Source organism: Ambystoma mexicanum, chromosome 1p, assembly GCF_040938575.1.
Source record: "Ambystoma mexicanum isolate Mex_15411 chromosome 1p, UKY_AmexF1_1, whole genome shotgun sequence".
Lineage (NCBI taxonomy): Eukaryota > Metazoa > Chordata > Amphibia > Caudata > Ambystomatidae > Ambystoma > Ambystoma mexicanum.
In genome coordinates, this window is record NC_090921.1 from 50,899,163 (window position 1) to 50,914,451 (window position 15,289).

The following is a 15,289-nucleotide window of genomic DNA, read 5'->3' on the forward strand; positions in this document are numbered from 1 at the left end:
TGTGCAGTAACATCAGATATGAGACCAGTTACTGGACCCCGTTTATGTGTCGTGTCAATGCGGCGTGACATGAGAGGAGGTGTATGGGGAAAAAGGTTGTCGATCTGGTCTGTGGGGGTGTGGAAACCCCAGTGTGTGAGTATTGGGAAGAGGGAGGATGGATCTGGGCTAATGTCTTTCAGACCTGCTCTCAAAATATATTTATTTCGGGTTTTGTGTCTCTCCACTGTAAACACCAGGCAATTAATGAACTGCATTTGAAGAGATCGGCTAAATAGGAAACAAAGATACTGGCCCAATGTGAGCCTTGACCCTGAGTAAGGCTTCTATTTTAAGAGTACAGCACATTATCCATATTTATATCATCAGGAATATGACAAGATTTGGGGTAATGAAAATGAGTACTAACCAACACCACCCTTGTTGTTCTTGTCACCTGCAGGGGACAAAAGTACACAGTAGAATCTGTCTGTTTCTTTCTAAATTGTTATTCTCTTGATTACTAATGGATGTCACTAATAGCAGCTCAGTTAGTTCAGAAAGCAAATGTATACATTTTTTTCATTGACTGAGTAAGAAATCCAATGGGAAACATGCATGTCTTCCTGACATGTGCTTAAACCATACTTATTTTGAGGCTGATTTACCTTTCCTACTGTCAGGTCTTTAGTGTTGAATGAAAAAGGCCACTGAGTGTGCAGAGATGAGAGAGATACAACTTAGAATCATAAGAGTAATCTCCACATATGAGTCATGAACCTATGAGGGGTTCTACTTGCTACTGGGTCCTAAACCAGAATTGGGGAGCAACATGAGGTCCTGCGCATGCCGCATCTACAAGGACACAGAGATCCTTGTGATCATGTTTGTAGAATGACGCCCGTACGTTTATGAATACACAGAGGGCACAAGTATATGGCCTTAACTGTGCCCGTATGTTTTATATAACCTAGCCCCTGGTGAGATCGGAGTGATACGTCAGCTGTGAGCACAGAATAACTCAGTGCTCCTCTGATCAACTCAGAAGCACTGGAACATGAGATCTCAACTATAGTCCAGGAAACAGGTGGGGAAATGGGGGGGGGGGCCCAGGACCCCACCAAGTGCAGTGTATCGGAGAACACAATACTGCCCTTGAGCAGGTGCAGATTTCCTCCTCTCTGGTAACTTCCACACCCCTGCATGCTAAGATGCTGATGGGTACTTTCAATGCCTCTGATGTGCAGTAACATCAGATATGAGACCAGTTACTGGACCCCGTTGTGTGTGTGCTGGTGTAGTGGTCCCCGCTGCGTGCGTGTCAGGACTGCGTCATGACGCTGTAATAATAAAAGGGGCTCTGCTGGCACCGCAAAGGCAGAACAGCAGAGCCCCAGGAATTGGAAACTGTGTCTGTGCATTTGTGGGTTGTGGGCCTGCCACGTGGTCGTGGCCTCTTGTGCAATGCGGCCCAAGTGCCCTCGGAGCCGCGGCTGTGGGAGACTGGGGGTGACACCCCCACACTGTGAGGCTTGCGTCCGGTGGCACCGGGCATCGTAGGGTGCTCCCCTGCTCCAGGTTCACCGGCTGTTCCCTGGTGCGCCTATCTTGTCAGGTGATTCGGACAACATCTGTGGGCTGCCCCGGAGACCGGAGGCTGCCCACAACACTGGCGATGAGGTCGCGCCCGCAAGCTGGTGATTGTGGTGGGCGGAAGAACGGACCCGCGCACACGGCCGCAATCGGCGGCCGTGTAGGAGAGGCACGTGGGGGCCGCAGGATTGCGGGTGGCCCGGGGCCTGCTGCGGTCCTCCTGCGCTGGTCGCCTGGTGCCCGCGGCGGTGCTGCGGAAGGCGGAGTCATGCAGCTGGACGAGCATAGGGCGACCGTCCCGCCCGGTGGAGCACAATAAGCGGGTGGTGTTTGGCCCGCGATAGGAGCTGGAGGGGGCCCGCACCGCGAACAAAGGAAAGGGGCGTGGCCTGGAGCTCCGGCCCGTGACTCGCCTGCGAGCCTCATCAGAAGACCTGCTTTGTTCCCCCAGGCACCAACGGGGAAGAGCGAGAAGGGGCATGGCCTACCTGCGAGCCCCGCAAACATAGGAAAGAGGGCGGGGCCAGGTCCCTGCTTCACCTGCAGAGCCTGAAAGAGGGATTCCCACGCCCGGGCCGCTGTGGTGAACGGCCTAGCTGTTAGGGAGAATTCTCTGTTTAGGCTGAATTTCCTAACCTAGTGAGTCCCCCAGCAGCTTTGCTGGATTTCTGGAGTTTGTTTTTTTCCATCCTGCCAAGAGTGAGACTCTTTTCCTCCCACTCTTGGACATGTATGTGTGTAATTCCTTTGAATGTCAATGTGTTCTATGGGCTATGGGGTCTTTTACTCCATAGGGTCTCATATGTTTTTCTATGTGTGTTACACCGCACCCTATGTGCCGTAACACTGGGGCGTCCTAGCGGACCTCCACCATAGACTCCATACCCGGGGACTGACTACTGTCTCCCCGGGCATGTAAAGTCACCATTGGCTTTACTAGACCTAAATTTACTAACAGAACTAGTACAAACCATCTTATTGTGGACGTACTAGTAGGCGTAATTCGATTACTCCTGGATCTGTTACTCGAGGGGGCACTGTCCCGTCCCCCCTCGTCGAGTTTTGGCTGGTGGCAGTGGAAACTACTTGTTATGTCCGACCCCGAACATAACCCTATGGGATTCGTCCCATTGTTGGAGATTGATACTTTGCCTCGTTAATCTCTAACGTACCACCGGTCTACTTATCTTAAATAAGTTTATCGGATGGTATTTTCTGCCAGAACTCGGTTTATAAAATGGCGTCTGTGTTCGTCTCTGTGACTCCTAAACCAAAGGTTGAGCCCTTTGTTCCACTTTTGGCGGGCCTCTGTACAGAGACCCTCCAAAGTGGTGCCATTCTGTCTGGGTTACCACAGGGGTGCGGGAGGGGGTTTAGGCACCCTGGACCGAGTTGCCTTGCCAACTCCGGTCGCACTCTGGAGTGATTGGCCCAAGTGGTGAGCCTCCCCGCTCACCACTTAGCGAGTGTTGATTGACAGCATGGCTGAATAAATGGGGGTTTTCTGCATAAAAGCAGGGCTTTTGGGACTGGATCTTCAGAAGTCGCCACAGGACCTAAGAATCCGACGAGGGTAACGCTGAGCCGACCTGCACGACGACACCTCCGGTGGAGCCCTGCGGAACCGACTCACCACTTCCCGACGACAGAGGAGATCTCCCTGCCGGAGAGTCTCTTCCCCTGACTGGTGGGAACAACCAGTCCCCTTTGCTTTTTATTCGCCTCAGGACGCAGTGGTCGAATTGCCCGTGCAGAGCCCCTCGGCAACCGGATAGCCACTACCCCCGCACCACGACCAAAAGGTGGTGCCTTGTGACGGAGCACTCCGCGGCTGGTCTCTTCCCTGGTGGTGCACCGGACTTCACTTTTCTTCGACGGCGAGATCATCTCTACTCTTGGCAAAGACCCGACGTGCATCCACCACCAGGAACAACTGCCCCCGCCGGAGCTGCCCTCCACAACAAGGTACCGTGTCCGCCGGGCTTCCCTTTCGATCGGTTCGAGTGAGGTGTCTTAATCCTCTCCTTTCGTTGGGTCGCCTCCAAGCTTTTCTCATTTATTGTTCTGAACTGGTTCAATTTGCCGATAACAATTTGCTACAAGGACTTGAAGGCCTCTCCACTAAAGACTTTTTGGGACATATCGCCTTGCCTCTCTCCGAGTGGGCCTGGCCTCTGAACTTTACTCTCTATTGTGATTCCTGCCTTCCTGCCTTGCATTTTACCCGTGAAGTATTGAACTGTGTTGATTTCGTAACCTGCCTATCTTTTTCTCTCCCGTCCTAACTAATATTAGAGTGCCATCTAGGTTGAGGTATACACCTCTGTCTGTAAATAAGTGGTGCCGGTAGAGCCTAGACTTGTCGAAATATTGCTAGGGGGATTGATCGTTTCTTCTTCGTAGAGTAATTGTGTTTGATTTGTTTGCCGTGAAAGTGCCATAGTGTTTTTGATAGATGTTTCATTATAAATAAATACCTTAATATCTTTACATTAAGCCTCGTTGCGTGTTTGCTTGTCTTGCTGTGAAGAATTGCCCTATTTTTTATACTCCACATACTGCTCAACTCTTCTTGAGGGAAGTCTGACTGCTCAGCCACAGCTACCAAGTGAATCTGTGTGGTACAGACTGCTACCAAGCGGGTTCACCGCCAAACACCTGTAGTCCTCAATCTTTTGCAGTGGTCCCAGAGGGAACTGCACAGGTTTCCACCTAACACTAGCTGCAAGTAAAGGATAGCCCTTCCACATATGGGCCTACAAAAAAACGGACATTGCCCCTCCACAGGCCGCATTTGTGCAAAGCCCTGGGGGTCTCGGCTCCACCTGGAGTGCTTGTGCGCCCCTGGGCAGGAAGAACGTGGGCATTCAAAGGGGTGAACATTGTGGTGGGGACACCCTGTTTGTCACCAGCCACGGCAGGCACTCATCAACACCGGTAATTGCACCCGGCATCCTCACCTGCATTCAGCATGTCGGACGACGAGGGAGTATGTCGGGGTCAGCTGGCACCAATACCCTATCTTGATGTCCTGGGTGTGCCGGCAAGTCTGGGGGCCCGGTGGGTGGCCTGGGTGGAGAACCTGGAGCTGTACTTCGCGGCAATGGAGATCAAAGACACAGCCAAGCGTCCAAAACTCCTATACTCTGCCGGACTGGCCGTTCAGAGGATGTTTAAGACATTTAGGCCCCGAGATCAGCCATCGCAGCCCTGAATGAGTATTTCAGACCCATGGTCAACAGGGACTATGAATGGTTCAGGATGAGGTCTGCGAGGCAGTTCCTGAACTTACTGAACTTTAGATTGTAGTGAGGGTTTAATAAAGGTATGTACACATAGACCCGGTTGCCATTATGGAGGGACATCTTGAGGCCGATTCATGGAATAATTAGCGCGGCGCAAGTGGGCAAAAACGTGCGAATCGCAGTGGAATAGCGAAAATCGCAGTGAACGTGCGAAAATCGCACGAAAAGCAGCGCACGTCGATTCATGGAAGGCCGTGCGCGAGAAAACCAGCGGATGTGCGAAAAAAAAGTGCGCGGCGCACGTTGGCGCACGTTGGCGCACAGGCCATCTAACAGCGTGCGCCAGGTCACAGCGAAAATCGCACAGGCCACAGCGAAATTCGCACATAGCGCGGCGCACGCAATAAAAGTAGGCGGAACACGGGCGTAACACTCGGAATGGGGAACAACTTGCCAAAACGTGGGCGTCACGGGGGAAGTACAGTACGCCCACACGCTCGCCTACAACACGTATTCATGGAATAGAATAGGGGAAAAAAGCGCACGCTCAAACCAGCGCACAGGCACAAACACGACCGCCACAAGAAAGGAGGCGGTAGCGTCTCTGCGGCTATAAAAAATGTGCGCCAAAAGGTGCGCCAACAAATAGCACCTATATACTGCCATGATGAATGTCCCATACTGTGGCCCTCCAGGAAAAATGACGTGCAAAGGGGTACCCACAAACACGGACACCCGCTGACAAAAAATACGTGTGCATGTATACCGGGGTGCGCGGGAAGTGTCACACGCGATTTGCAGGGTACGTGCATCACAGGGGTTCGCGTGAAGTTATTCACACGATCGGGCCTGGGGGAGCGGGCTACGTGTATTACAGGGGTTCGCGTGAAGTTCCTCACGCGATCGGGCCTGGGGGAGCGGGCTACGTGTATTACAGGGGTTCGCGTGAAGTTCCTCACGCGATCGGGCCTGGGGGAGCGGGCTACGTGTATTTCAGGGGTTCGCGTGAAGTTCCACACGCGATCGGGCCTGGGGGAGCGGGCTACGTGTATTACAGGGGATCGCGTGAAGTATCACGCGATCGGGCCTGGGGGAGCGTGCTACGTGTATTTCAGGGGTTCGCGTGAAGTTTCACACGCGAATAGCCTGGGCGCGTGAATTTGAGGGGTGCGCGGGAAGTTCCACACGCGATCGGGCCTGGGGGAGCGGGCTACGTGTATTACAGGGGTTCGCGTGAAGTTCCTCACGCGATCGGGCCTGGGGGAGCGGGCTACGTGTATTTCAGGGGTTCGCGTGAAGTTTCACACGCGAATAGCCTGGGCGCGTGAATTTGAGGGGTGCGCGGGAAGTTCCTCACGCGATCGGGCCTGGGGGAGCGGGCTACGTGTATTACAGGGGTTCGCGGGAAGTTCCACATGCGAATAGCCTGGGCGCGTGTATTTCAGGGGTTCGCGGGAAGTTCCACACGCGAATAGCCTGGGCGCGTGTATTTCAGGGGTGCGCGGGAAGTTCCACACGCGAATAGGCTGGGCGCGTGTATTTCAGGGGTGCGCGGGAAGTTCCACACGCGAATAGGCTGGGCGCGTGTATTTCAGGGGTTCGCGGGAAGTTCCACACGCGAATAGCCTGGGCGCGTGAATTTGAGGGGTGCGCGGGAAGTTCCACACGCGAATAGCCTGGGCGCGTGTATTTCAGGGGTGCGCGGGGAGTTCCACACGCGAATAGCCTGGACCTGTGTATTTCAGGGGTGCGCGGGAAGTTCCACACGCGAATAGGCTGGGCGCGTGTATTTCAGGGGTTCGCGGGAAGTTCCACACGCGAATAGCCTGGGCGCGTGAATTTGAGGGGTGCGCGGGAAGTTCCACACGCGAATAGCCTGGGCGCGTGTATTTCAGGGGTGCGCGGGGAGTTCCACACGCGAATAGCCTGGGCCCGTGTATTTCAGGGGTGCGCGGGAAGTTCCACACGCGAATAGCCTGGGCGCGTGTATTTCAGGGGTGCGCGGGAAGTTCCACACGCGAATAGCCTGGGCGCGTGTATTTCAGGGGTGCGCGGGAAGTTTTACACGCGAATAGCCTGGGCGCGTGTATTTCAGGGGTGCGCGGGAAGTTTTACACGCGACTAGCCTGGGCGCGTGTATTTCAGGGGTGCGCGGGAAGTTTTACACGCGATTTCTGCACGGTACGTGTATTTCAGGGGTGCCGGGGAGTCCCACATGTGATTTGACAGTGTGGGTCCTCCCAGGTGTACCCTGTACACCCTCCACGGCCCCTGCAGGCAGCCCACACCACAGGGGACTACCCTGCATCCCTGGTCATGTCCCGCAGGCAGCCCACCCAACATGGGCATGCCCCCCAGCAAAGGCACATGTCTCCTTGAACACCAACACATGTCCCCTTGCACCCCCACCCCCCAGCACTGTGGGGCACATGCCAGCAGTCCCCCACCCATGTCCAACTCATGTCCCCCACCACCCCCACCCCCCAGCACTGTGGGGCACCTGCCAGTAGGCCCCCACCCATGTCCAACTCATGTCTCCCACCACCCCCACCCCCCAGCCACCAGGGTCACCCTCCACCAGGGCCCCACTCATGTCTCCCACCACCCCCACCCCCCAGCACTGTGGGGCACCTGCCAGCAGGCCCCCACCCATGTCCAACTCATGTCTCCCACCACCCCCACCCCCCAGCACTGTGGGGCACCTGCCAGCAGTCCCCCACCCATGTCCAACTCATGTCCCCCACCACCCCCACCCCCCAGCACTGTGGGGCACCTGCCAGTAGGCCCACACCCATGTCCAACTCATGTCTCCCACCACCCCCACCCGCCAGCACTGTGGGGCACCTGCCAGCAGGCCCCCACCCATGTCCAACTCATGTCTCCCACCACCCCCACCCCCCAGCCACCAGGGTCACCCTCCACCAGGGCCCCACTCATGTCTCCCACCACCCCCACCCCCCAGCACTGTGGGGCACCTGCCAGCAGGCCCCCACCCATGTCCAACTCATGTCTCCCACCACCCCCACCCCCAGCACTGTGGGGCACCTGCCAGTAGGCCCCCACCCATGTCCAACTCATGTCTCCCACCACCCCCACCCCCCAGCACTGTGGGGCACCTGCCAGCAGGCCCCCACCCATGTCCAACTCATGTCTCCCACCACCCCCACCCCCCAGCCACCTGGGTCACCCTCCACCAGGGCCCCACTCATGTCTCCCACCACCCCCACCCCCCAGCACTGTGGGGCACCTGCCAGCAGGCCCCCACCCATGTCCAACTCATGTCTCCCACCACCCCCACCCCCCAGCACTGTGGGGCACCTGCCAGCAGTCCCCCACCCATGTCCAACTCATGTCTCCCACCACCCCCACCCCCCAGCACTGTGGGGCACCTGCCAGCAGGCCCCCACCCATGTCCAACTCATGTCTCCCACCACCCCCACCCCCCAGCCACCAGGGTCACCCTCCACCAGGGCCCCACTCATGTCTCCCACCACCCCCACCCCCCAGCACTGTGGGGCACCTGCCAGCAGGCCCCCACCCATGTCCAACTCATGTCTCCCACCACCCCCACCCCCCAGCACTGTGGGGCACCTGCCAGCAGTCCCCCACCCATGTCCAACTCATGTCCCCCACCACCCCCACCCCCCAGCACTGTGGGGCACCTGCCAGTAGGCCCACACCCATGTCCAACTCATGTCTCCCACCACCCCCACCCCCCAGCACTGTGGGGCACCTGCCAGTAGGCCCCCACCCATGTCCAACTCATGTCTCCCACCACCCCCACCCCCCAGCACTGTGGGGCACCTGCCAGCAGGCCCCCACCCATGTCCAACTCATGTCTCCCACCACCCCCACCCCCCAGCCACCAGGGTCACCCTCCACCAGGGCCCCACTCATGTCTCCCACCACCCCCACCCCCCAGCACTGTGGGGCACCTGCCAGCAGGCCCCCACCCATGTCCAACTCATGTCTCCCACCACCCCCACCCCCCAGCACTGTGGGGCACCTGCCAGCAGTCCCCCACCCATGTCCAACTCATGTCCCCCACCACCCCCACCCCCCAGCACTGTGGGGCACCTGCCAGTAGGCCCACACCCATGTCCAACTCATGTCTCCCACCACCCCCACCCCCCAGCACTGTGGGGCACCTGCCAGTAGGCCCCCACCCATGTCCAACTCATGTCTCCCACCACCCCCACCCCCCAGCACTGTGGGGCACCTGCCAGCAGGCCCCCACCCATGTCCAACTCATGTCTCCCACCACCCCCACCCCCCAGCCACCAGGGTCACCCTCCACCAGGGCCCCACTCATGTCTCCCACCACCCCCACCCCCCAGCACTGTGGGGCACCTGCCAGCAGGCCCCCACCCATGTCCAACTCATGTCTCCCACCACCCCCACCCCCCAGCACTGTGGGGCACCTGCCAGCAGTCCCCCACCCATGTCCAACTCATGTCCCCCACCACCCCCACCCCCCAGCACTGTGGGGCACCTGCCAGTAGGCCCACACCCATGTCCAACTCATGTCTCCCACCACCCCCACCCCCCAGCACTGTGGGGCACCTGCCAGCAGGCCCCCACCCATGTCCAACTCATGTCTCCCACCACCCCCACCCCCCAGCACTGTTGGGCACCTGCCAGTAGGCCCCCACCCATGTCCAACTCATGTCTCCCACCACCCCCACCCCCCAGCACTGTGGGGCACCTGCCAGCAGGCCCCCACCCATGTCCAACTCATGTCTCCCACCACCCCCACCCCCCAGCCACCAGGGTCACCCTCCACCAGGGCCCCACTCATGTCTCCCACCACCCCCACCCCCCAGCACTGTGGGGCACCTGCCAGCAGGCCCCCACCCATGTCCAACTCATGTCTCCCACCACCCCCACCCCCCAGCACTGTGGGGCACCTGCCAGCAGTCCCCCACCCATGTCCAACTCATGTCCCCCACCACCCCCACCCCCCAGCACTGTGGGGCACCTGCCAGTAGGCCCACACCCATGTCCAACTCATGTCTCCCACCACCCCCACCCCCCAGCACTGTGGGGCACCTGCCAGCAGGCCCCCACCCATGTCCAACTCATGTCTCCCACCACCCCCACCCCCCAGCCACCAGGGTCACCCTCCACCAGGGCCCCACTCATGTCTACCACCACCCCCACCCCCCAGCCACCAGGGTCACCCTCCACCAGGCCCCCACTCATGTCTCCCACCACCCCCACCCCCCAGCAGTGCAGGCTCAACCTCCACCAGGCCCCCACTCATGTCCCCCTGCACCCCCACCCCCCTGCCACCATGTGCAGCCCCCACCAGGTCCTCACAATCCCCAATCATGTGCGTAATGGTCATCCTCCACAGCCAAAAAGACCTACCAAGTAACCCATTCACCCACATGGAAATGGAAATCACATGTTACACCCCCAATGTACATGAAGCAAATGAACCCATGTCCGTCACACACATATTTTCAAATTGAATGGGAAAACACACAACATGACATGCATGAAACCAATGAGATGAAACCACACAGTGAACAATGGAAAAAAAAATGTATTGAAAAAAATACAAATGCCAAAGAAAGAAAACTAACTACAATGTAAATGTGAAAAAATAAGCTGCATGTCCGCATAAAAACACAAAACTAGAAAATCAAATCAAAAAAATTATGTCCAAAGTGAAATGTAAAAACTCTCCATGCAACAAAGAACTATGTACAAAAATAACAAGGGTCCATCATCACAACTGAACTAAGGAAACCTCCTAAAAAACCTACCTAAAATCAACTATATACAAAAAGTGGAGCAGTGTCCGTCGACTCCAAATAATAATAAGAACGAAAGGAAACCTAAAACTAAAGAACTATATACAAAGGCGGCGGGCAAGTCCAGCGGCTCACTCTGTGGTGTTCCGGGCCAGGGCATCATCGAACTCCTGTTCGATGTCCCGGAGGCGGTCCAGTTCCATGGCCCCGAGGGTCCGCAGGGACGACGCCGTGTCCTCCTCCAACCCCCTGCGGATTGCCTCGAGGCACTCGGCCCGCCTCAGGGCCCTCCGCATGGAGTTCTCCGCCCTGACCATTGTGAGCCGCGCCTCTTCCGCCCGCCGCCGCTCCGCACCTATGGCGTGGCCCAACCGCTGCCACACGGAAGACACTCTCTGTCCTGGGTCCTCCTGCCCTCCGGCCGATGCCTGCCCCTCCGATGTCGAAGGCCCCGAGCCTTCATGGCTCCCACCATCTTGCTGCTGCTGCTGCTCTGCCTCTGCCCGTGCACTGCCTCCTGCTGCCTGCACATCCTCCGCCGGCTGGGGTGCACCTGTTGATGTGGCCACCCCTGCTGGACGTCCGACTCCCGACTGTGGCAGGGATGCCTCCTCCACCAGCCTGGCCGCACTGTCAGAGGCAGCTCCACAGGGCACCCAGGTGACTGATGGGTGGGAAGATGGCACAGAGGACGACTGGCGCGTAGGGGGTCCAGTTGAGGAGGGGGTCGGAGCAAGCCCCATCAGACAGCGGAATCCGGCCTGGGTGACCTGTCCCAGCAGGCTGACGTGGTCAACGAGCCATTCGAGATGACGTGCAGTCTCTCCATGAAAAGACTGCAGGTCACCTCGCATGGCCCGTTGACGCAACGCCACGCCAGCCAGGACAGGCTCAACCCGGTCCTGGATGGCCACGTCCGCAGGCAGAGGAAGGCCAGTTGACGTCAGCTCATCCCCTGCCTGAAAACGGGTCTGGACGTAGGCATCCCTGCTGGTGCAAGATGATGCAGGGACAGGATCGGGGACAGGATTGCACACAGGCACCTCCGCGGCCGCCTGTGCTGCCTCCTGTCCCTGGTCCTGGACTGCACCACTAGCACCAGTGGGATCCCCACCTCCAGACCCCGTCTCTGGTGCTTGCGCGGCCCCCTCCTCCACCAAACCCCCCACCAACCTGGATGACTCTGTGCCATCTTCCCCTGTTGGGCCCTGTGGGGTCCCAGCTGCCCCTTCTGCTGCCGAGGAGTCCAACTGCAACCTCCGCCTCTTGGACCTCCCCCCGGCAGCTGCGGCCTGGGACGCGGCACCGGACTCCTCACTCCCCGACGAGATGACAACACGGGAGGGGAGCCGGGCCTTGCGTCTCCAGCTGGCGGTCGGATCCCCGCCGCTGTGCTCCACAGCACCTTCTCCGCCCTCTTCATCAGTTGACGCTGCAGACAGGGAGAAACAAAACACAGGCATCAGGGCACTGTACAATGGACACATACACGCATGACAGTTGCACATGAGTGGCATTGGCAAACCTCAGACATGTCATCACAATCCCCAACACACATGTCATTGCAACTGGCACACATGAGCCATACCACAGCCATATCGCAACTGCCACCACCATCCCTACACATACAACAGCATCAGCAGCCAAAGGGGAGCCATACATCACATGCAACACAGGAAGTGCACCACACATGTACACACACCACCACACTTGCATGCATGTCTACACCTCTGCCAAGTGTCGCACTGTTCAGACGGGCATCCATGTCACATCTGCCAATCAGGCTTCCACATACCGCTGTCACATGCATCCATGTAGCATCACTGTTGCACCTTTGACAAATACACACACATGCACATGTACACAGTGCTCATACATGCAGCCGAAAACAACATACATGCCTGACATCACGGACATGTCTACTTACATACACATTCATCCAAACATGTGTGCACGCACAACTGCATTTGCCATGCAAGCCCACACACACAAGCACCATCCATGTCTCACACATTACAGCCCTCGCATGTGTCAGCCCCACGGCCCTGTACACCCCCACCCATACTCCACCCCATACAAACAGATGTGCAACCGGCACAATGGGGAATGATCACCACACGCCCTGCTCACAACCAGGATGCATGTACACTCACCGCTCGACTCCAGACGGCTCTGCTTCTCTAGGACCTGGACGTGGAGCGCTGGGGATATGCGTTCCAGGACCCCCATCTGTTCTTCCGACAAGTGGCCCCGGCGCCCCTTGGCATCCGCTGCCTTCAAGAGGCGCCGGGCCTTGTTCAGGGTCCTGGACCTGAAGTCCTCCCAGCGCTTCCTGACATGTTGTAAGTCCCGGACTGCCACCCCCTCCGCGTTGATGGCAGTCACGATGTCTGTCCAGATCCGAGTCCGTCCTTCCTTGTCGGCGCGGGAACTTCCAAAGAGGGCATCATACTGCCCCAGGACTTGCTCCACCAGGACACCAACTTCGGTGGCACTGAAGCTGGTGCCCCTCTGCCTCTCTGGCCGGGGGTTGTCAGTGGTCACAGATGGTGTTAGCCCCGACATGACAACCCCAGAGGCAGGAGTGGGTGGGCAACTGGGTCCTGGGGCTGGGCTGTGGAGCGATGGAATTCCAGTCGGGAGTCTTCTGTTCCAGCAGGGGTGGTCACAGCAACAGCACCCCTGGCTGATGTGCAGGCAGCAAATGGCAGTGCACGTGGGCAGCAGGCAGTCAGGCAGCAGCAGATAGCAGGTGGGAGCGTGCTCGGGGCTCTGGGGGGCAGTAAATCGGCCTTCTGGGCAGGAGCGTGGTCTCCCGTGTGCTCACGCGTGGCCAGCTTGGTACGGAGTGAATTGGCACGTGAAAATCCTGCACGTCAGCGTGAAAACCGAGGAAAGGCCCTTAGCGCGTAAGCGCGTCAGCACGCATACGCGATTCCATTGGACCAAAGGCCCTCAGCGCGTAAGCGCGTCTGTGACGTGACCCGCACGGGTGTTTCCCACACAGCACGTGATGACAGAGCACACGTGGATAGACTGCACGTCAGAGTCTCATCGCGTGTAATTGGACAAAAGTGCGTGTACACGCGATTGGCCTATGTACGTGTATATGAGGTGTGCGCGGACACTTACACACGCAAGTACGTCAGCGCACCTGTATCCCGGTGTACGGCCATTTCCACCAATCACACGCGATGAGACTCTGACGTGCAGTCTTTCCACGTGTGCTCTGTCATCACGTGCTGTGTGGGAAACACCCGTGCGGGTCACGTCACAGACGCGCTTACGCGCTGAGGGCCTTTGGTCCAATGGAATCGCGTATGCGTGCTGACGCGCTTACGCGCTAAGGGCCTTTCCTCGGTTTTCACGCTGACGTGCAGGATTTTCACGTGCCAATTCACTCCGTACCAAGCTGGCCACGCGTGAGCACACGGGAGACCACGCTCCTGCCCAGAAGGCCGATTTACTGCCCCCCAGAGCCCCGAGCACGCTCCCACCTGCTATCTGCTGCTGCCTGACTGCCTGCTGCCCACGTGCACTGCCATTTGCTGCCTGCACATCAGCCAGGGGTGCTGTTGCTGTGACCACCCCTGCTGGAACAGAAGACTCCCGACTGGAATTCCATCGCTCCACAGCCCAGCCCCAGGACCCAGTTGCCCACCCACTCCTGCCTCTGGGGTTGTCATGTCGGGGCTAACACCATCTGTGACCACTGACAACCCCCGGCCAGAGAGGCAGAGGGGCACCAGCTTCAGTGCCACCGAAGTTGGTGTCCTGGTGGAGCAAGTCCTGGGGCAGTATGATGCCCTCTTTGGAAGTTCCCGCGCCGACAAGGAAGGACGGACTCGGATCTGGACAGACATCGTGACTGCCATCAACGCGGAGGGGGTGGCAGTCCGGGACTTACAACATGTCAGGAAGCGCTGGGAGGACTTCAGGTCCAGGACCCTGAACAAGGCCCGGCGCCTCTTGAAGTCAGCGGATGCCAAGGGGCGCCGGGGCCACTTGTCGGAAGAACAGATGGGGGTCCTGGAACGCATATCCCCAGCGCTCCACGTCCAGGTCCTAGAGAAGCAGAGCCGTCTGGAGTCGAGCGGTGAGTGTACATGCATCCTGGTTGTGAGCATGGCGTGTGGTGATCATTCCCCATTGTGCCGGTTGCACATCTGTTTGTATGGGGTGGAGTATGGGTGGGGGTGTACAGGGCCGTGGGGCTGACACATGCGAGGGCTGTAATGTGTGAGACATGGATGGTGCTTGTGTGTGTGGGCTTGCATGGCAAATGCAGTTGTGCGTGCACACATGTTTGGATGAATGTGTATGTAAGTAGACATGTCCGTGATGTCAGGCATGTATGTTGTTTTCGGCTGCATGTATGAGCACTGTGTACATGTGCATGTGTGTGTATTTGTCAAAGGTGCAACAGTGATGCTACATGGATGCATGTGACAGCGGTATGTGGAAGCCTGATTGGCAGATGTGACATGGATGCCCGTCTGAACAGTGCGACACTTGGCAGAGGTGTAGACATGCATGCAAGTGTGGTGGTGTGTGTACATGTGTGGTGCACTTCCTGTGTTGCATGTGATGTATGGCTCCCCTTTGGCTGCTGATGCTGTTGTATGTGTAGGGATGGTGGTGGCAGTTGCGATATGGCTGTGGTATGGCTCATGTGTGCCAGTTGCAATGACATGTGTGTTGGGGATTGTGATG

The 15,289-nt window shown here is 57.9% G+C and overlaps 1 long non-coding RNA gene across 3 annotated transcripts in view; it reads right to left on the reverse strand.

The window, feature by feature from the left end:
• Positions 1-15,289, reverse strand: part of LOC138566008 (uncharacterized) — a 133,409-nt gene that overhangs the window by 13,360 nt on the left and 104,760 nt on the right. For all 3 annotated transcript variants that reach the window (XR_011301779.1, XR_011301788.1, XR_011301784.1), the window contains one exon: positions 410-436. This is a non-coding gene — a long non-coding RNA (uncharacterized lncRNA). The remainder of the gene's footprint in view (positions 1-409; positions 437-15,289) is intronic.